This window comes from Dermacentor silvarum, chromosome 8 (assembly GCF_013339745.2).
Source record: "Dermacentor silvarum isolate Dsil-2018 chromosome 8, BIME_Dsil_1.4, whole genome shotgun sequence".
NCBI classification, from domain to species: Eukaryota; Metazoa; Arthropoda; class Arachnida; order Ixodida; family Ixodidae; genus Dermacentor; species Dermacentor silvarum.
The window spans coordinates 35739858-35762615 of NC_051161.1; the positions used below are offsets into that span (position 1 = coordinate 35739858).

At 45.6% G+C, this 22758-nt stretch overlaps 1 pseudogene; it reads left to right on the forward strand.

Annotated features, from left to right (window-relative positions):
- The first annotated feature begins 678 nt into the window (after positions 1-678).
- Positions 679-21001, forward strand: LOC119462071 (solute carrier organic anion transporter family member 74D-like; annotated as a pseudogene).
- The last annotated feature ends 1757 nt before the right edge of the window (positions 21002-22758 follow it).

Sequence of the window (22758 nt, forward strand, 5' to 3'; positions counted from 1 at the left end):
GCGAACGATGCGATGCGAACGGGTCCCGATAACGCTATCGCGTTCTACTCTCAAAGGCGAAGCTTAAGTGTCCTCGAAGTTTTCTTTTCTGGAACATTTAAATGCGACGGAATTTTCTGTAGCCTTGTGAATGGGGAAAGGAAGGAAGGATGCGAAAATTAACATATCCGGGATAGCAGCTATGTATGTTAAATGCATATTTGCAACTGTAATATCCCGTATTGAATTCGTCCTCCTTTCTTTTCTGTGCACTTCTACACGAATTCTGTTTATGTTGAGCGAGCCGTTATCGGGTGAAAATCAGTCCAGCTTGGTGGTGTAGTTTTTGCAAATGCTCGCTGAGAAAAACAGCGTTCTTCGCAGACACAAATGAAAGCTGCGCTTAAACCGATCCCCACCGTGCGTGGTATTCGCACATTTTTCTTTTACCTTCTGTCCCAGTTTCCCAGACGTGCAAGAAGGCTCCGCATTTACGCTTGCGCAAACACGCCTGCCGTAAAAATATGAGATTATGGCCCCTCGCTCTACAGAAAGTAATCTCGGACAAACAATAAGCCTTTATAATGCCTAGGGCTTATTACGCCTTGACGTACGGACATCACCATTAGGCTGCGTATCTTAAGGGCGCCGCTATCCTTCCTGCCGCAGGACCGCCGGGCCACTGCGATTCACGAAATTCCCGTGTATTGCCCAAATACGGAAGAGTTGGAGCGTCGCAAGGCGGCTATGTTGCAACGTGTCGCAAGCCCGGTAACTCCTCCGGCCGGTCAGCTCAATGTAGTACTGTGATGAAGGCACCACATTGCGGCTGATACCCCGTGTAGAATACAAGCTTCCTTGCGACGTTCACAAACGGTCCTGGGATTCTGCAGAAGGAGGTGAGCTTTGATTTCCTTCGCTCTTGTCTTCTCAATTTCTGCACCGACCTCAGCGTACAACTCCTCAGTTGAAGCGCAGAGATGATCTTTGCGGTTTACCTCAATACTCCAATAGCTATGGTGCTCTGCGCCCGAGGTCTGAATAGCTGTTTTCAGAGACAGGCTCTTCTGCGAAGATGATAATCAAGGTACGGTTGTATTATCGCAGTCATTTACGTGAATTTCAGTAGAATGCGGATGAATGAATGTCAATGCTTTTCTGCACCACAATGAGCAGCTCACACCCGTCCCCTTGTTATCAAGGATGGCATATTTGTTCTTTCAAAGATAGACTCGAAACACCTTTCAAACCATGTTTTCGTCTACAATAGCGATACCCAGGATTCGGCGTTTTCGGTTTAAACCACAAATATAGAAAGAAACGCATGTAAAAGTATCCAAAATGTTTCCCTAGAACTGGGTTTTCACCGAAAAGGGCCAGTGAAAGCAAATTTGCGAGAGAGCAGACGGCGATCGGCGAGCCGCTGGTGCGCTCCGATACGAGGAGCACGGCAAGGTCAGGGTCACCCGCTGTGATGGCTTAGCGGCGATGGCGTTGTGCTGCTACGCACGAGGTCGCGGGATCCAATCACGGCCGTGGGGGCCGCATTTCGATGGAGGCGAAATGCGAAAACGCCCGTGTCCCGTGCACTGAGGGCACGTTAAGGATCCCCACATGGTCGAAATTTCCGGAGTCCTCCACTACGGCGTGCCTGATAATCATATTGTAGTTCTGGCACATAAAACCCAATTATTTTTTTTTGAGGTCGGGGTCACGGGCCATCTTACATGCCGCACAAGGAATCATACCTTTTAAAGCGAAGGTTTTTTTTTTTTTACCTATCTGTCCGTGTTTGTCGCTTCTGTATGCGGCTGGGTCGGTCGGTATCTCTGTGGATATGTTTTGGGGTATATAAACAAAGGCGTCATCCTGCACGATTGGCCGATACCGGACGTAGTGCGAGCTGGCACCGGATACAGCGCAAGCGCAGATGGTCAGGGGCTGCAGGTGACGTTCGTAAGCGCGGAGGTGATCACTAACACAAACACGCTGTCGTCACCATGCCGTCGTCGTCATTTCAACGCCTACGTTTTGTTGTGAGAGTTTCTTCGGTGTCATGACATCGTCTTTTTCCGCCGTCTTCACCCAGTCGTCTTCACGTCCTGTCGTCTTCATCGGCTGTTTTCACACACCCGTCGTCGTGCCGTGTTCTTCATTTCGTCGTCTTCATTCCATCGTCATCATGCTGTCGTAGTCACGCCGGCGTAATCATGCCTTCGCCATTCCATCGTCATTTGTGAGCCTTGTTGTGGATAAGCATAAACACGGCATGAGACGTCAAGGTGCACAGGATCAATTGGGCGCATCGCCGTTAGATCAATAGCATTTAATTAACCACTTTACCAAAGCTTCGCTTCACGTAGATTCCGACATTTGCGTTGGATCTGCATAATATATTTTTCTTACTTGGGTCTGTTTTGCCTGTCGCTGCAACAAAAACCGGAAGCGGAAATGTGGCGGTGAACGTTACAGTGGTACGCTGTGTGGTGGAGGGCCCTGGCCGGCCCGGTTACTTGCCCTGCTCTGGCTGCGGCCACTACGATGGTTAAACTGGGAAGGTTCACTGCTAGTGATGTGGGTTCGTATTTCCCTTCCCATTTTTTCTGTATTCTTCTGTGAAACTCTGCGTCCTCCGTTTTTTACGAATAGGAGTAATTCTAGTTCTGTACGAATGCCAAATTAACTTACTCTTAATTCTTGCATAGTCACATCGCCGTATGGCGTTGTAGCCTTGCCTATAATTTTTTTCTCGAAAACTTCGTTATTCTGTAAATTGAATATACAGCTACATTGTTGAGGAGCAGGATCTGCAGTTGTAAAGCACGTTTGAGTGTCAACAAAATTACTTTACCTCTAGATAATCAACGAAAAAAAAACTGGTATAAGCTTGATGCGTGATGGTTCATGTGAAAAATTAAATCCTACAAAAAAGGTGCGAATTTCTCGGTGAAAATAAAAACCAGAAAAAATAGGTCCCCTCCCCCTACTTAAACGTCTGAAAAATAAAACCCCAAAACACTGAACCTTAGCTATGCTGCAACAACTCCGCTACTGGAAAAAAAAAAAGGCTATCTCAGAAACAAGTTGAAACAAAAAATACGGGTTGGTGAGGATGGCTCTAGATTTTGAAGTAGCTATGGTTCCTAAGCCATATCACTCTAGCAAGGGTTCCCCATATCGGCTAAGAACACATTCGCGGTACGGTACTCCATGGAGGGGTTATACAACTTTGATTACAGGAGTATCAGGACAAAGGATAAGAGCTAGTTGTCTCTTGGAAGCGTGACAGCAGAGCGCTGTCGACAATAATTGCGGACATGAGGTAGAGATAACTGCGCGGCTGCAGCTCACGTAGCAAATGTAAAGAAAGACTTCCCGACACGTGCTTGGCTCAGCATAGTCACGTGTGGCACGGCAAGCGCAGCTGCTAAGCTTTGTCAATAGTGTAATTATAAAGTGCGTGATTACATTTTCACAATTTAGCGGGATTTCTTTATTGATTTGTCGTCTTTCGTCAGTCGATAATCCCTTCATCCAATGTAAACTCTTATTGAAAACTCGAGATCTTCCGCGCACATGAAAGCTTACAACATTTTAAGGGGACATTAAAGCGATACACTAAATCCGTTTAGACTGATTAAGTATTCTCGCAAAGCTCTATTCTCGTTAATTACGCAGGATTGAGGTTGATTTCACTGAAGAGAAAATTAAGTATACGAACTTCCATTTCTTTCATTTCGGGCCGGAACCAAGCGCCAGCCCGTCAATAGGACGGTCCTCATTTTAAAGCAGTTTGTCGCATTTGCGCTGCTGTGGCACTAACAAAGGTTCTCAAAACTTGCTAAGTCCAGTTTTCTCTCTTTTTTTTCACAATTCGTGACATCACCGCGAGCTGGTGCGGTAATTTAGCGCCGGCATCGGCACCGGTCCTTCCTTTGTGCATCTTTCCTAGTTTGTCAAACCTCCTCTCACGGTAAGGGTGTCTTTTTTGGTACCGTAATTGCGTAATTTACTATTGCAGCTAAACTTGTATTGCTCCTCAGCGTCCCTTTAAGCTCACCTTTGTCGTCCCATTCATGCACGGTCTGATGGGAAGCCTGATTTCTGCATCATTTAGCCAAGGTTGTTTCTTGACGATGGTGTTAGTGACGTTTTAATCTAGGTAGTAAAAAAAAATACTTTGTCGGTATCACATTCTCAACGGTGAACACAGGCGCCAGCACCTAGATTGAGCGCCTTGAGATGCTCTCCATTCTCTAAAAACTCAATAAACACTGGCCGCTGACTTCAAGGCAAAGAGGCATATCCATAACGATCATGGTATTGAGACTCAAAAGGCTAACTCTCTTTCCTACGGATCAGCAATATTGTGGAAGTTATCTGGCTCCGCGTTTAAATATTTGCTTTATACTTTCGAACACTGTCGAAAAGCATTGTGGTCATCAAGAGATGACTACCCATTACTATTTTTCAATGTTCTTACATAATGTAAATAACACCTGTGGAATATTTGCCGCATATATGAAACATAGCAAGCAAACTAATGACAAAAACATCATAAAGGTGCTACAGCTTAAAAAAGAAAGGCCATGAATCAACATCGGCAAAGCGCGACAGACGTCGCAGACAAAACGCAAGAAAGTCACAAGCGTGCAGAAACCCTTACAAGACGCCCGGCCCCAGTAGAACAAGCAAACTGGGAGCCCCACATGTGGGAGTGCTCGGGCCTTTGTGATATTAGACACCAGGTAATCAAAGTCTTCCTTCTTGAGCGGCGACCGCATTCCTTGCGTGAGTGAATTTACCCCGTGGGACAGCCGCCGAAACGAAAAAAAAAAAAAAAGCAGTCGACAGCCTCGGGGTTATCAACCGAGTACCACAGTTCTATGAACTAATTTTCTCCCGACAAGACCGACAAAGGGCACAACCGGAAGACCACGGTGCCTAGCCGCTCCTTTGTCTAATAAATTCATTTACAATCAATCAGCCAAGAAGAGGAGAATGCTAACTAAAATTAACTTGCTGGAAGATGTGGAAAATTGCGCGATTTCAATGAAAGAAAATTAAGCCAGAATATACACACAGATCGATAAATCAGGTGAAAACAAATATGTACATAAATTACGCCCTAGTTGTAAGCTCGGAATTACAGAAATACAGTACAATACTTCTCAGATGAATTCGCGAGATGATACCGCGTTACTTTCGCACGATTAGCTGCAATGTGTAGCAATTTCGATGATTTTAATAATTGTTGTATGAATAATGTGTAATAACAGTGCGCATCAGTCTCGTTTTCTGAAATTCCCGAAAGCGAGTCGAGCAGTGGCCTCTCCATACTTTTTACAGTTTGCTAGAAATATTCTACAGAGCATTCCGAGCTTCAAGATGTCTACCTTGAGCTGCAAGCGCCGTGTCAATGTAGATTACTCAAGTTTAAATTTTGGGATTGACCTGCATGCCAGGATGTGTGTGCTTTAGGCTGCCTGTTAGCTCATTTTCACACAGCGCTTTACAGCCCGTGAGTTGGAACAACAACAAAAGTATTAGCACAGTCATTACTTTATGCACTGTTGTGTTTCAAGGAGCCGACAGATAGGCTATATCTTATATGCTATAGACAGTTCAGTTGCTAGCTTTGTAATGGTTAGGGCGGCAATAACCCGTGCCATACCAAATAACTCGCATTTGAGTGGAATTGCACGGAAAGCGCTTAAAATCTGCAAGATCATTTTCCTCTGCTCGAACCACGGTACTTCTTTTTTTTTCACAATTATGCGTTTTTTTTTTTCTAGACTAAGGTTAAATTTACGACCTTTCAAAATTTTCTTGCACAAGCTTGCCCGTTCGTCGTAGTGGGCATGTGCCACGGTCCCCGAGGTCACATCATCATCATCATACAATGAATTCATTTATTCATTATTCATTCATGTTGTCCCCGTTCATTCACGTTCGTTTTGTGGTGGCTAACGTTCTGATAAAGCGAGAACAGAGAGCAAGACACAGGAGTCTTGTACGCTACTCGTAGATGGCGCGAATCTGCCTCGCTGCGACACTAGCGCCTCCTGTTGTTGTAAACATGAGACACAAGAGCGCGGCGCGTGTTTCGTATATGCGGACCCTTTGGATAAGCGGCTGATAGTAGAGAGTGAGCAGAAGGCCTGTAGAAGAGCTCGAATACGACATCCAAACGGTGCCAGGGTCGCTACAAAACAGTCAAAGACTAGAAGATAGTTAGGTGCAGGCTCAGTGCCTTGTATATCGTAACAAACGTCACTGGCGTTGCCAAGTTAACTTTCTTTTATGACTCTTTTAGTTGACCCTGGGAGGAGGCCTGCTAGCATTTATTAGACTGAGCAGGATCAGAGCAACAAACTGGCCGGAAGAGTTTATTCTCGCCGTTCGGCGGGAATCGTCAGCGAAATTTGGCCTCCATTATCCTCTTCTCACACATGTCACCAATCCGAAGAAGCAGGCGGTGATCCGTTCAATGACAAAGACGCTGCTTAAAGGGTGTTCTTTCTTCATGCAGGCCATTCGGACTGTCATTTGTTCAATGTAGCGTGCCCCTCCCTCCCCCCCTCCCCCTACCGACAAATAATCTAGCCTATAGTTCCTCGAGCGTACATTCGCGTCACTACGCACGCACTCCTCAGTAGTCCGCGCTGCCTGTGTTTCAATTTGCGGTGAGAGAAAATTAGATGTTTTGCTCTACGTCACATTGATATACACGGTCGTGCTGAAGGGACACAGATCAAGCTACCCCACAAGAGACAGACGTGCGTCAAACCGGACCAGCAGCAGCAGCAGCAGCAGCAGCAGCCAGTCTTATCGCGGGGGTGAACCGATAAATGTTCCGTTCTGCTGGAGTGTTTCGACCGGGACGCCGAGCGTGTTTTCTTTTTCCGTGCGCCATGCCCCGCAGACGGCACAATAGCATATCTCGTTTGCAGATAATCGATGTGGAAATCGGCACTCCGCTGTTGAGACGCCCTGACTGTACTTCGAATGGACCCGACTGGAGCCTCCATAATGTAAGTGAGCATTCTGAGACGCCAAATGGTTTTCCACGAAGAGACACAAGCGATAGCCAAAGGAGAAGATTTTTTTGTGTGCCACTGACGAGTCCTTTTCTAATGGTGACGTCTGCTTAGACAAATATGGGTATTGGCAGGACTTGAGTGGCTGGCTGGCTTCACGTTTAGATAGTGTCTGACAGATTCGACATTCTGGCTTTGCCAATCATGACTTTTATGTTCGAAGCTAATCATATATTCATGACCCATTCATGTTCTATCCTAGTGCAATCCCAAATTAGTTTGCCCCACTGACCTATTATGGCGTCTATTTTGACGTGCGATGCTCAAGCTAGACAGGAGGTTCATTGTGTGCATGTATTTTCAATGTTACTGTCTTACTTTTTTTTTTAATGGAGGAGGTGAACGTGGCCTCACGTTTTCATATTTACCCCCTACCCTGCACGTTCCCGGACTCCATGCCTTAGAGCACAACCTATGTTATCAGCATTTTATTTATTATTTAAGCCATAAGGGGCAGTTAGTTTGGGAGGAGGCCTCACCACGCGATGACGCTATTTTACATATCCAAGGATTCTATACAAAAAAGGCAAATTTAATAGGAATTAATATTGTGCACATGTGCCATCTCTACGCGTCAAAAGTAACAAACAAGTCTCTAACGCATTGTGTAATACTCTATCGCAAACAGGGCTGCTCTCGGATGGTTTTCACTTTTTTTATAGTCTTATAGATTCTAATTCTTCAAGAGCTTATGTTTTCGGCCATGGTGTTGGCAATTATGCAACAAAAGTAATTTAGTTTATTGGTGCTCAGTGTAAGTACAAACGTCTTCCCTCGGTCAGTCAGTCAAGAACTTTATTCAGGTCCTGAGGAGTTTTAAGACGTTGGAGATTCCACGCAGGGAGCTCCTCTGGCCGAAACCGTAGGCGACGCCCAAGTCGGGACGGGAACGTGGTGACGCTCCGCCAGTTCTTGAGCCCTCTGGACGCCCTTGAGTTGGAGTTTGAGGACCGGACTTTTGAGGGCTTCTTCCCATTCGGGCTCACGAATGGGAAGAACGTGTTCCCTCGAGATATTGTTTTCGCATACCTGATCGACATTATCTTGTGCACGGAAATTCGAAACACATCTCAACTGCACCTCATGCCTCCCCCCCCCCCCCCCCCCCTTCCAAATCTCACTTGTACTGCCGCTCACTCAAGTCAGGCTGGGGGACATTAACCGCAACATGTGTACTTGGACTACTGATACAATTGTCGACGCGGGCACTTTGGGTTGAGTGTGTCGTGTATAGAAAGCTTTTTCTTCTTTTTGGATTCCTTGCGGGAGGTATGCTTGCAGTCACTTTTGAAGTGGCACAATTTCTTCATAAGTGCATCTAATGGCTACTGTAGGGCACTAGTCGTTCTGCCAAGGACAGTTTACTTTCATGACGCCGCTGTAAGAACGTTCTCCGAACATACCAATGATGTATAGTGCTCTTCTGAAGCAAGTCTGACTACATTTTTTTTTCTACGAGCGTCCATTAGCGCTTCCTCGGCCTCAGACAACAAAACTAATGCTCAAGGGTGTCTTTCTGGCGCCGTGCATTAAAGCACTATCTAAAGACGCTTTTGTGTCAGGGCAGCGCTAGGTCTAGGCCAGGCCAATGCTATAAGCTACTACTGTAACTTCCGCGCAACTGTGCGCTATACTGCAATATGATCTCGAGAAAAAAAAAACGTCATCTTCATTTCAAGTTCCTCAGGCTTGGTGAGGACTTTGATAGAGCAGGTATCAATAAATAGATAACAAATATGTTGCTACGGTAATGAAAAACATCCTAAAAGGCAGGAAGGGGGAGTGCGTAATCATGCCTCTTTAGTAACAAAAGTTGAAGCAACAAAATTATAACAATGAGCAGCTAAAAAAAAACATTACCAATAGCAACAGCCAAAAAAGCAAAAGGAGCAAATATAATCTCCTACCGATGACTTCGTCAAAGTTGTTTTGACAAATGAAGCTATACGGAAATGCCAGGCCAACAGGAAATTATACAGTTATAGAGCAATGCACTATACATGCATTTCTGGATGGCACATAGAACTTTTCTTTCATACCAGCTGCTGTATCTAAATAGCTTTCAGATGGTGCTACTGAGAGCGAGGTAGCGGGTTTAGCTCCCGGGCCGCTGGTGCCACATTTATACGATATAAGTTTTCTAGAACACTGACCTGCTAAAAAAGACAAGGCTCAGATAATGTGATGATTCGATTGCAGTTATTCTTGTTTTCTCACGTCTGATGGTCCGAGAAGCTCCGCTTTCGCTATATATAAGAATAGGAAGCGCGCATACCTTTTGTTGAGCGCACACTTGTTTATACGTCAGTGTATCAGAAATGCGTTGCATGAATATGTTACGCGGAATGCCGAGTTATCCGCGTCCCATTTCCTGGAATCGTATCTGAAAATCGGCGCTACATCTCGAGTTTCTTGCTAAACAGGGGGACACTTTGAGTTCTCACTGGCTTCTATTCTACAATAACAACATGTGCCACATATTTATGAGTTACAAAATATTTCAGTAATATATAATTATAATATATATATATATATATATATAAAGAGACTTCTAAATTACCTTGCGTAAAGAATGCGTAATCAAAATAAAACTGGTTTGTCCGCACTGCGCTGCTTTTAGTACCTAATGTATTCGCAGCAACACTTGTCATAACAATAATGCATGTATAGTACGGGACGAATCCGTGGCTCGTGGAACTGGATTCTCTGGTAATGTGCACCTTGAAAACACTTGCGCTATCAAATTTCAGCGAACGTCCAGGAAGCCTGAGTTGGTGTATTTCCCGTGCGTAGCTCCTGGATGTAGACATCAAGCGATCGTGCAGTGAATTTCGCTATTCATTTATTGTTCGCTAGCCCCCTCCCCCCCCCCCTCTTTTCTTTTTCTCCTTCTGTAATCAGTGCCCACCCTTTTTTTTTTTCTCCTTATTATTCCATGTACAGCCGGTATCATTGCCTATGTGCAATAAGGGGAACGTGACAAAGAAACTCTCATAAGTTTGGAGAAACAACAATTGAGTATAACATCGTGAGTTCCGTCCTCATCTCGCCTCCGAAGCCAACTAAGTCATGGCACCAGCAACGGAGCAGAGAGGCAGCTCGAAGCCAGCCGAGAAGAAAGGGACGTGGCAAGCGTTCCTGGACTTCTTCACCAAACCGGTGTGCTACATGATTTCTTTCTCGGCGCTTGGCATCCTGCAAGGCTGTTACTACTCCTACCTCATCGGCATCAACACAACGCTGGAAAGGCGGTTTGCGTACGGCAGTCGCACGGCGGGCTTTATCTTCTTCGCGGACAACTTCGGCCCCATCCTACTGGGAGTCTTTATTGGCACGTACAGCCCGAAAAGACACAGGCCCAGGTAAGTGTTGCCGTATATCTATGTTGTAACTCTGGTATTTGAAGCTCTCACCATTCCGAAGTCAGGAAAAAGAAGGCCGGTATTCGCGAAAAAGGTCTTACGCTTCCAGTCGATATAAGAGCCGATGACAGCTAATTGGGATGTTGGGTATACTATTAGCGAAAGTGGTACGCCAGTCGTAAACGGCACATAGGAACTTGAAACATTTAAATTTTCGACTCAAAAAATGCAAGTGCTAAATACTTGCATAGCTTGAAAGAGGAGAGAGCAGAGTGACCCTTGCGTGTAAGTTCTAATTCGATGGTGTTTTGGGGGAAAAGCTGCATGCCTGCGCCGTGTTTAGCAACAAATTGTGAGAGAGAGATAAAACTTTATTGTGTCCACGATGGGGTTTGGGGGCGGCGGGGGTTGTGAGACTAACCCCCAGGCCTCCCCTTCCTCGGACGGCGGCCAGTCTTTGCTTTCTGAAAGACATGGGCCAGCAAAACAGGACCCCTATTCACAAGAACATTCTTACGTTGGAAAGAGAGAAGGAGAAAAGGAAGGGAAAGGCAGGGAGGTTTACCAGCAAAAGTCCGGTTTGCTACTCTGCCCGGGGAAAGTAAAAAGGAGATTTAAATAAATATGAAAAAGAGAAAGACGAGTAAAGAAACGGTAATCGGTGCACAAAATTAACGTGGCACACGTCACTTTCACAGTATCTCGCAGGTCCGTAAATATCAGGAAGCGAACTAGCGCTCTGGTTGCCTTTAGCGAGCGTGCCCGCTGCGGAGACTGTGCTGTTATCTTTCGCTCTAACAGTGGCAGGCTGTCCAGTATATCTAACGTGGTACATAGCACCTGCCTCTCCGTGCTACAGCGTGGGCAGATGCACAGAAGATGTGAAATGTTTTCTTCACAGCCGCAAGTGTCACAGGTAGGCTGTCAGCCCATCCAATTATGAACGAGTATGAGTTGAAAACGCGACATAAAGTCGCAGCGGTACAGCAAAGTTCAATCACACCTTGACAGCACAGGCGGTAGGTAGATCTTCAAGTGAAGAGGAAGAGAATTTAGGCGACTGTTCGTGGAACTCGTTGACTTCCAGGAGGCCAATGTTCTATCGCGTGCCATTGAGCGAAGTGTAGATGCTACGTCTGTTCTTTAGAGTGGAATTGACACATATCTGCCATTGTCGGGAGCAGAATTGGCGATTTGGTTGGTGTGATCGTTTCCGCTGACACTACAGTGGGACGGCAACCACAGATAAAGTATTGTATCCATGTTCTGTTGTAATGTCGTATCTCTGAAACAAGTTGTTCATGATAACAGCGGCGCATTGAACTTTGTATACATCGGAGAGCTGCCTTCGAGTCACAATAAAGCCCAGTGATTCCTGAAGAACAAATTCGAGTGGGGATCGAAGCGCGAAGAGCACTGCTCTTGCAAAACTAGCGAGACAGGATGTCTTGATCTTGATTTCCACAGACTCTGCTGGTGTGACAACTGTTCCTGCCGAACGATTAGATATGACAGAACCTTCAGTATAAGCATGAGGTCGAGTGCTGTGCTTCATGTTTGACAATTGTAACGTTGCTTGTTTAACACGCATTTTAGCACCATAGCTTTTGTTTTGAAACCAGTAATATTGAGTTGTACCTCGGGTTGGTGCAAGGACCACAAATGCGACGGCGCTCTTACGCCTTACTCCGCTTACTTCGCACTATCTGGCTTGCCTACCTACAATGAGGTCATGTACAACGTATACGCCAGCATCACTGCACATTAGTACGGCTCTCTGCGATCATATATAGGCAGAGAGAGGAGCAAATTTCATAAGTTAGAATTGCTTGTAAGAGAAGTTCCCAGTTATTCGCATGCTGAACGTACGCAAACAGCTATTACGAACGAAAAATTTCGTCAATGCGACCATAGGGGTAGAACCTGCCTGTGGCAGTACTAAAGGCCCCGTGTGTAAGGCGTCTTGTAAAGGTGTGCAGTAAATGTGTTTTCACTTCCGTAATCGAAAACTACTTTGGCCTCCACTCCTCACATTATCACTCGAGTCAACATCCCCCCGTTCATGCCTTACACCTGGGTGAGCTCAGCCTCACCACACGAGACCTTCGCCAGACTCCTAGCGCACCACGTCCATCACATCCCGGGGGCGATGGCACCCATTGCCGATCGGCCACCGTTGAGCACCACTTTCACCGGCAGGGACGACTCGGACTAAAAGCGTCATGCACTAAAGTGTTCTTCCTTCCTGTGTTCTAAAGTGAACCAAAGTTTTCATCTTCCTTCACAGATGGGTGGGAGTCGCTGCCATCCTCATGGGCGCCTCGTGCCTACTCGCCTCGCTACCATACTTGGCTGTTCGGCAAGGCGGATGAGGCGTTCAGCATGACGGACCCCGAGGTCGAGTCTGACCTGAACCACTTCTGCCACGACCAAGAAGAAGAGCGACGCTTCGGAGAACTCAACTGCGCCCAGTCACGCAAGACCGAGACGCTGCCCGCCCTGCTACTTCTTGTCAGCTGCAACTTCCTCACGGGCATTGGCACGGCCGTCTACTACTCGGCCGGCACGGCCTATCTTGACGAACTCGTCAGTAGGAAGCACTCGGCCGTCTATATGGGTGAGAGAGTGATGACAGTACCTATGGTCAGGGCTGAGTGAGTGAGTGAGTGAGTGAGTGAGTGAGTGAGTGAGTGAGTGAGTGAGTGAGTGAGTGAGTGAGTGAGTGAGTGAGTGAGTGAGTGAGTGAGTGAGTGAGTGAGTGAGTGAGTGAGTGAGTGAGTGAGTGAGCGAGTGAGCGAGTGAGCGAGTGAGTGAGTGGTTGATTGATTGATTAATTAATTGATTGATCGATCGATCGATCGATTGATTGATTGATTGATTCATTCATTCATTCATTCATTCATTCATTCATTGAGCGAGTGAGTGAGTGAGTGAGTGATTGAGCGAGTGAGCGAGTGAGTGAGTGCTTGATTGATTGATTGATTAATTGATTGATCGATCGATTGATTGATTGATTCATTCATTCATTCATTCATTCATTCATTCATTCATTCATTCATTCATTCATTCATTCATTCATTCATTGAGCGAATGAGTGAGTGAGTGAGTTATACATGTGGGTTCACAGTGCCGGTATGATGCCGGCAATGTCCTACCCGCTCTCCTCATAAGTGTTTTTGACCGGCGATGCAGTTGAAATGAGTCTCCACTGCGATGCCCTACAATATATCCGGGACTCCAGGGATTCGATATGACTTCCTAGGTCTAATTTGCCCAAAACGATTGATCCCTGTGACTACGAAGGTTCCAACGCCTTCGTTTGAATTCAAAGGCGTTATTAAGTTTAGGAGAAATTGAGAAACCGTTGATTTGCAACCCTGCATGAGTGCTCAATTAGTCGTTATGTCGAATAAACTAAATATCCTTACCTAAAGGTTCTCTAAGAGGACTTACTAAAGTATACAACGTCGAACATTTTGGAAAATGAGTGCCGGGCCAATATGCTCCACCAGCAATAGCTATATATAGACCGCTGTCATCTTAAGTCCCACACATCAAACCTGACAGTCTGCTTCTCTTTATTCTTTTCCCGTTCTTTCCCACGCTATATATGTTAAACGTGCCGCAGTACTTTTGAATATAATGCTGCCTTTTCAAAATTTCTGTTTTGAGTTGATTTGCTTAGGGCAGCACCACATTTGGCGCTGCCCTGAGAGTGCTTGAGTGGTTGAGATTTGGCGGCTGAGTATTTGTAGTTATCATTTGTACTATTGTTCTCTAAGATGAAAATTTTCAATATCATTTCTCGTAGCGCATAGCTCCGCTAAAGTAAGATCAGATCAGTCAACCATTGTCGCAGTTACTGTTTTTTGTTTTGTTCCTTTTTTTAATATGCTCAGCAACACTGCATTTGTTCACAGAGCTAGCCGCTCACATAACAATGATGTCCACTTTTTATAGCAATCATGACCGTCGTTCGAGGTTGCGGGCCCTGCCTGGGATTCATTATTTCAGCCCTTATTCTGGCAATCTACGAAGACCCGTTTTGTGAGTACCGATCTCTTTGTTCGACGGTGATATTGAGTCCCCAAATAAGAGCTCACTTGACAAAAAATAGTTGTCGTAGTGGTCAAATCGACCTCACTAAAAATCGCTCGTTAGCCACTCAACTATAGTAAACTGCTTTACGAGAATCAGCAGAGCCCACGTTAGGTACGATAGATGCCATAAACAAGCTACAAAGCCATAAGGTTACCGCAGGCCGAAAAAAAAAAAAGAAGCATGTAGTAGAAGTTAGTAGGTCCAGTATTTGGCCAAGCAGATTTATTTTATTTTGTGTGCATTCGTGCGTGTTCTTCTTTCCCAACTCCGAAGTGCACTTTTCAAACATTAAACTCATGGTACTACAGACCACCGCTTCATAATCTCAAGCTTTCTCGCCAGCATGCATATATAATTGTTTAAGTTCTGATTGTTTTCGTTTTCCTGTAACATCAGCCCCTCCAGAATCAGGCGTTCGTTCAAAACACGGTATAATTTATTATTGACCATCTTTAGGTTTTTGATGCATTTGAAGTATATGCAACATAGACCCTTAAACTAGCGTGTTCTTTTTATTTACCAAACCAGACAGCCCAGGATTCGCAGACGAAGACCCGCGGTGGATAGGGGCCTGGTGGCTGGGATTCGTCATTCTCGGCTGCCTCCAGCTACTGTTCTCCGTACCGCTCTTCTTCTTTCCCAGACGCCTGGCTGACGATGAATCGGACAAGCCGACTGAGGAAGCGGAGGATATGAGCATCAGAGGTATTTCGCTGTGTTAAAAGTGCCTTTTCAAGAGAATCTTTTTTCGCCTACAATCCGGGTTTGGCATGATAAACTTATAGGAGAGTTCACTGCTAAGCTCGTTAGTACGTGATACTAAGAATAAAAACTGCTCAACGAGCAAGACAAATAGGCAGGTAAACACTGGGTGCTGGATCCAGCAGAAACCAGCAGACACCGGGTCTGCTAGTTATATACTGGGTGTTTCACTTAACTTGGACAAAACCTTAAATATATGCGAATCCTGCGTAGCTGGGCAGAACCAAGGTAATGTTGTTTGCTGTCGCTTGGAGATACTCATATTATTATTTTTCTCAATTCCGCCTAATTAGATAATTAGTCTTCATTTATTAACCGACTTCTCAATTATTATAATTACATGAAAAGTGTCAATGAGAAAATTGTAGAGCAACGTGAGAAACTCCCGATACAGCTTTCTGGTGCTCAATACGTGCTCCATAAAAGTGTTTTTCCGAGTGTGAAAGATGCCCGTGAATACACGCATATTGCCTCGAGCGGCCAGTCAAGCGGCAATTTTGTGTGCATTCAGTGTTTCCATTTTATTGTTCATCCTACTCGAGGAGCAGCGCACATCTGGCTAAGACGCATGACAGCTGTCAGCGCTGTTCCACTGGATAGATAGACAACACGTTTTAACGCGATAGCGTTAGGGGCCCCGTGTCGCCGAAAATCAGGTGTCGGCGTCGGCGGAGTTGTCCTTGAACTAAAACTTCCGAATATGTTTTGGTATATGTGTATGCGACGCCTTGCTAAATGACATACTGTATATGCGAGGTATATGTGCCACACCATTCTATCACTAAAGTTCCTACCTTGTCTTACATTCTTGACAATTTATTCCTCGAAATTTCGAGAATGACAGCCCACAAACAAATGCAATGAAACAAAACACCCACAGCGCATGCCTTTTATGTTAAATCTTCTCAGATTGAAATATTAACAGGGCAAAACAACAGAAACCTGAAAATTGTGTAATATTATTCGCGCGGCTGTAACACTATCTCCGGGATCGGCCACGCAAGAGGCCGTGTTTCTACCAGAAAGCTCGCCTTCGTGCGTAGCATTCGCCGCCAGTGTTTCCCGGTAAACATTACGGTTACTAAGCTGCAGTTGCCGGGAAGCCTGAGAAGCAGTCAAAGATCTTTGAATGCTATCGCGTTACACTTTTGAAGGCGAAGCTTAAGCGTCCTCCAGATTTGTGAGCTCGGCTGCCAGGTGAGACTCCCGCAGAGAGACAAAAAAAATCTAGCGCACTGTGGCACACAGGGTGTGCCGTGAAAGAGCACAACCGTTTGGGGAACGTAGCTTTCTGTGAAGTTTTCTATTGTGTCCGACCACGCATATGCCCCTCGCTAGCGAGAAACTTGAGGGACTGTATTTGCGAAACAACGTTCTGTGTCAATGAAGGGAATGCTAGGGGTGCGGAGCTTCTGCACATGTGTTACCGCGCCAAGTAGTCCGGCAGCGCCTGACAGTGCTTTTGTTTTCTTGGAACAGATACTGAATCAGCGTAGCTGTCACGTACGACGGTTTCGCATTCACCCAGACGTAGACGTGAAAAAAAAACAATATTAAGTCATACTTACCACTCAGTGGTGTTTTTTGTCTTATTTTGCTGTTGTAAATAAGGTGTTTACGTTTTCTCTCGCCCAGCTTTAACTAACGCGGATGAATATGTGGGGATTATTTCAGAGGCGCTATTGGCTTGTGCGTGCTTTGCGTTCGTAACTTTCCCTTCCTTGCGCCATAAAGTTGCCTGCAAATATAACCTTTGGCGTCAATGATGTTGATAACGACGTTAGGAGGAAGGTGGTTTATTTGTATCCTCAGTGCTCGAGTAGACAGGAGGAGGCTCCGCCACACGGCAGGGCGGCTTCTCCTGGCTGGGGTCCTCCTGAAGAAAGGGAGGGTGTAGCCAGGTCAGAAGTGCAATAATTTCATTGACGATGCTCGTTGACATGGGTAAACTGTTCTTAGTGTATGCGCCACAGAAGCCGCGGCCAATCATGAAAGTTGCTGTCCCCTGCAGATGCGCCGTCTGCAGGGGACACAAAGTATAGGCAGGGCAGAATAGTCTTTCTTCCTCTGGAGTGCATTATGAGTGAGCTTCGAAGGATGGAGATCCTTCGAAGCACCACCTTAATGGCACCACCTGAACGTTTATCATCGTCTCCCGCTAGCACAGTACTAGACAATTGATACACGAGGTGCTACCCAAAAGTTCCAGGAATTCAGGCGCAAAAAAGAAAGTGTTGACCATAACGCCAAATCAGCACTGTCTCCTTCAATGTAGTCCCCTTGAGCATGCATACACCGATCCCCGCGTTTCTGCCGCGATTTCACGCCTTCATGGAGCTCTCCAGGCGACAGTGTTGAAGACCACCTGCGATTCCGACTGGATCTCTTCAGCAGTGTGAAACCGACGTCCTTTCAGCCTCAACTTAAACTTTGCGAAGAAGAAAAAGTACAAGGGGCGAGGTCAGGTGAATAGCGTGAGTGCGGAAGTACTCCGATTTGTTTGGGATTGTCTCTGACTTGTTGCTTTAGTTCGGTACAGACACAAACACGGTGCAGCTTCTGTTCGTCACTGAGCAATCTTGGCACGAATTTTGCAGAAATGCGCCTGATGCTCAAAACATCCGACAAAATTCACTGAACTGTGCCGTGCAACTGTCCTACAATGTCGCAGACATCCTTTATAGTTAGCTTGGAATTTCCAAGGATAGCCTTACGAACTTCCGCTTTCGTTTCTGGGGTTCTGCTCGTTGACGGGCGTCCAGAACGTTCATCATCGTCAACACACATTCGACCCTCTTTGAAGCGCTTATGCCATAAGAACGTCCTACTTTGGCTCATGGCGTCGACTTCAAAAGCGTCCTCTAGCATTCTATGAGTTTATGCCGCAGTTTTGCCAAGTTTAAAACAAAACTTGATGCAAATTCTTCGCTTCTTGAAGTCTGTCATATTGGTTGCTAAGAAATGCGCCAAATCAGTGAAATATTGCGTTGCAAAACAACGCTTCGCAAAATAGTACTTCTTCTTAGATGCAAGTCGTTCAGCATACTGATCCACAAAGCACACTGCTCGCCACATCTAGTGGCGGAAATGTGTACCACACTCAGTTTACCCGTACTTTTCAAGTTCCCGGAACTTTTGGGTAGCACCTCGGCTTTTATTTTTTCTACCATGCAAACGTTCAACGGTATTAGTTGGAAGGTTAGGTATTGTGTGTCACATCGATGTGTTGTTGGGACTTACTGTGAACTTAAGTGGTATGTGTGCTGATGCGGTGAAGTGTCAGTGTAGACATGTTAAAGTGAAGGTTCAACATGTCTACAGTGAAGTTTTCGTAAAGCGAAAACTCGAGAAGTGGATGGCCCTTGTCAGGAGTGACAAATGTTATTCGAAGAAAGGAGACAGAAGGAGAAGAAGAACGACCCAAGAGAACAAAGAGAGCACACAGTAAAAGCGAAAGAAGACGACCAGGTAACGCGCTGAAGGAATAGGGCGGAGGAGAAGCCATCTCGGCAAACAGGCGCGAACACTGAGGAACGAGGTGGCCGGGGCGCCGCGTTCCTGGAGACCAAAACGACTGTGGAGCGCCACGGTCTTAGAGTCTGTCAGTGAAGTACTCGAAGCGGCTCCGGGGCCACACGTAACTCGTCGCCCGGGAATGATCAGAGCGGGTTAGGGCTTGATTTCGCGCAGTGGCCGGAACGGCCCTTTTCCCCCCTTTGTTCTCGCTTAAAACACAAGGATTTTCCTTAGTTTTAAGGTGTTTAGATGATTCTTTCATATTGCAAAGCTTTTTTTTTTTTTTTTAGAAACTGAGTTGGTTCTTTGTAGCTACGTGCTACATTGGGAAGGATGGTGTTTTTTCTTTCATTCAATGTTTCATACTAAAGCACTAGAGCTTTGGCAAGGTTAAATAAGAAACTGGCCACCTGGCCTATATATCTACATTTATTAATATACAGCCTTTCTGGACGCGATAATTTGTAGTACATACCGGAAATTTCTGAAGAAGAGCAGCCCGGAAGGAAAAGCCTACTCTGTTGCCTAAGTCTTCAGCGTTTCTGTCTCGTTTAGCGCACTGTTTATGTTAAACCACCGATCGACTGCCCTAATTAATTATGCTAGCTTTTCTTGCCAGTATAACTTGTTCATTTGCGCCATACAAACCTCTCAGGATTAGTTCTAAAAACATTGAGGTTGAATAGAAGTCCCAAAAGATTAGTCAAAAACCACGCCTCGTTCAGAATACATGCATATTTCCTTAGGCATCTTCTCTGTGATAACTTTTTCTACGAATTGTTAGTGTACTAAAAGTTCGCGTCATTTGTTTTTTTCTTGCAGATGCATTCCACGCTTCAAAGAGGCTCATTAAGAACCCGATATTCGTCGCACAGATGTTTGCCCACGTCTTCAAGTGGTTTGGCGTCCTCGGCTTTTGCACATACGTCCCCAAATATGTGCAAGAGCATTTTCAGCAGTCTCCTAGCGCTGCTTCAGTTTTAAGTGGTAAGGAGCTGGTTGCTATCATTGGTTTCCTTTTCTGCGTCAATGGGACTAAGGTTCCCACGGTGATTTTGTATCCGCCAGCAGTCAAGGACACAATATTCTCCAAAATCTCAGAAAGGGGGGGGGTTCTATTTCGGCGGCGGCTGCTTGTGGCGCGGCCCGCGGTCGCCGTATTTTGAAAGCGGTCTGCGACGTGGAAAAAAGGCACACCCGCGCGGTGATCATCAAAGCGATATGCGATGTGGACAAAGTGCAACTTGTGCCGGTAGCTTCGTATGCGCTGTGCTTTCGACGTTGAGTTCGCGTAGAGAAGCAAGAAACTGCTCGAATGACAATTCGCTTGCTGCTGCTGCCGCTCCTCCTCACTCCAGTGTCTTGACAGCGAGTTTCCGCGGTCATCGAGCGAGACGTACTCATGCTTGCCTGTGCACGCTTTACATCGTGCTTGTTAATTTAGTTAGTAAGCGAATGTTTACAAGTTTATAAGACCGATAAGACTAATATCCTTAGTTCGTACAGTTGTCTACTAATTTGCTATCGCAATCGATGCTTTGCCTTTCGGGCAAAACTGCGACATAATTTCTGCAGCACTTGGAAACCACACACAAAGAATGCGGTGGCGGAATTCTGTGAATAAATTTTTAAGAAGACACTTTTTCAGGTGTGTCTCTTTCTCCGCTTCGTGGTCCTTGCTTTTACCAGTGTTTACTCTTGATGTGTTGTATTCGCTTTGAAGAAATAGCGCCGTCTGTGTGCGTGCGTGCGTGCGTCCGTGCGTGTGTTTGCGTTCGTGGGTTCGTGCGTATGTGCGTGTGTATGTGTGCTTTAGAACGTAGTTGTCTCCACTGTCAAACATCATGTTGCCTTTATTCCGCTATGTTTTGGCTTGAATTGAATCATGAACACCTACACTAATGCCTTCGGGTGAATGCAGCTACGTAAATAAGTAAATAAATAGATCTGTTGGAATTATGACTTCGATCTTCTTAGCCGTTCCGCTTTCTCCTTGCAGGAACGTTTCCAATAGGATGCGCCATGGTTGCGACGCTCGGTGGTGCATTCCTGATGAAGACGTTTAGGCCCTCTGCTCGCATACTTACCGCCATCATTTTCGCAACGGAGCTGATAACAGCCCTGATCTTCATCTCACTCATGGCTTTCAGCTGTCCTCAGCACCATGAGAGAAAAGGGTGAACTCAGATCAAGGTACGTCTATTGTGCCCCAATGTTAGCCGCAAAGTGCCTTAAATATCGGAAACTCTGTGCGTAGACCCTGTAGCACAAATGACAGTGATCAGTGCCTTTAACACAGACATGTAATACTTACTTCATGTGATTTCAATTTTTTTTTCGTTTCCTGTGTTACCGATAGTTGTTTTCCAACATGCTACAAAAATCTCAAACTTGAAAAATGTCGGATTCGTTCATTAGAACTACGAAGTCTTAAGCTCACGTAACATGGTTCTGCAGGTATAGGCAGCGTGTTATTAATAACCTATTGGAGTTATACACGCAAGCTGCAGGAATAATTTTGTCAGTTCACAACAAGAAGGGCAAGCCCTAATGCAATATGTTCAGAGTACCCACGTTCACGTCAGAACTCCTCATTGTGCACTTTCGTTTTATATTGGCATATTATTATTTTTTGAAAACTAGAGCTGAATTGCTGTTGCATTTTATGCGGTACTAGTTTGCTAATCAGAATAAAAGTATCATTAATGCGAAAGTTTCACTGTGTGGCTCATGTAGTGGTAGTCTACGCAACATCCTGTGTCATTTTGAGTAGCACGCGTTGCCTTGTACTTATTTTTTTCCCAGGTTGGATCTCGTCAACAGCTGCAACCAGAACTGTCTTGTGCGACCGAAGTGTTCATCCAATATGCGAAGGCAAGACAACTTATTTTTCGCCTTGCTTCGCCGGATGCTTCACCAAAGGAACCATGGCACAGCGCAAAGAGGGGTGAGGAGCAATGGCTTAGCGATTGTATTTCCTGGTGATAATATATATATTGTAAGGAAGAAGAAGTGCCGGTTAGCCAGGTGCATCTCGGTGTATGAAATACGACGAAGATGTGCCGGTCAGTCAGGCGCTCACCAGCGCTTTACGCACCGGGCTTGTCCTGACTGCTCGCAGGGTTTGATTGCCGCACGAGTTACACCTCTCCAATCCTGTCAATAAACACCTTGACATTTAGTGAAGGTGCTGGGTATCGATCCCAGTACCTCTCGTACCTTTATTGACAGATTGGATTGTTGAACTCGGTGCGCAGTCAGAACCCTGCGAGCAGTCAGGACAAGCCCCGTGCGTAAAAGCGCTGGTGATGCGCCTGACGACCGGCACTTCGTCGTATTTCATACACCGGAGATGCACCTGGCTAACCGGCACTTCTTCTTATATATATATATATATATATTATATATATATATAATATAGAGAGAGAGATATGAGATTAGAGAGAGAGAGAGAGAGAGAGAGAAAGTTGCTCTATACGCAATATTACGTATGCCAGGAAATATTATGGTGCGACATGTATTGCGAACTCACAAAATTGTCTACAAGTCACCCATTCCCAGCAGGAAGCTATAATCTGCCTGGCCTAATCTTAGAGCCTCCTTGTTAGAGTGGCAACTACACCGATATGCTCATTTCAGATGCTTAGGCGTAGACATACGACAACTGTATGTGCGTCGACGCATTCGACAATGACGGCTTGGCAGACGAGCAAAGGATGGATTCTGCGAAAGTGACTGCCGTTCGTTCTTGACCTTCTACATATTGTGCGTGTGCATCGCCTATGGGTTCTCATTCAGCCAAAGTGCTGCTCAGATAGTCATTCCACTCAGGTAAAACTTATTTCTTTGTTTTTTGTTTGATTTGGATAAAACATGCTCAACTGTTCGTAATGAAACTAAATCTAACATAGTTGTGTCACTCGGAACGCTGCAAACAG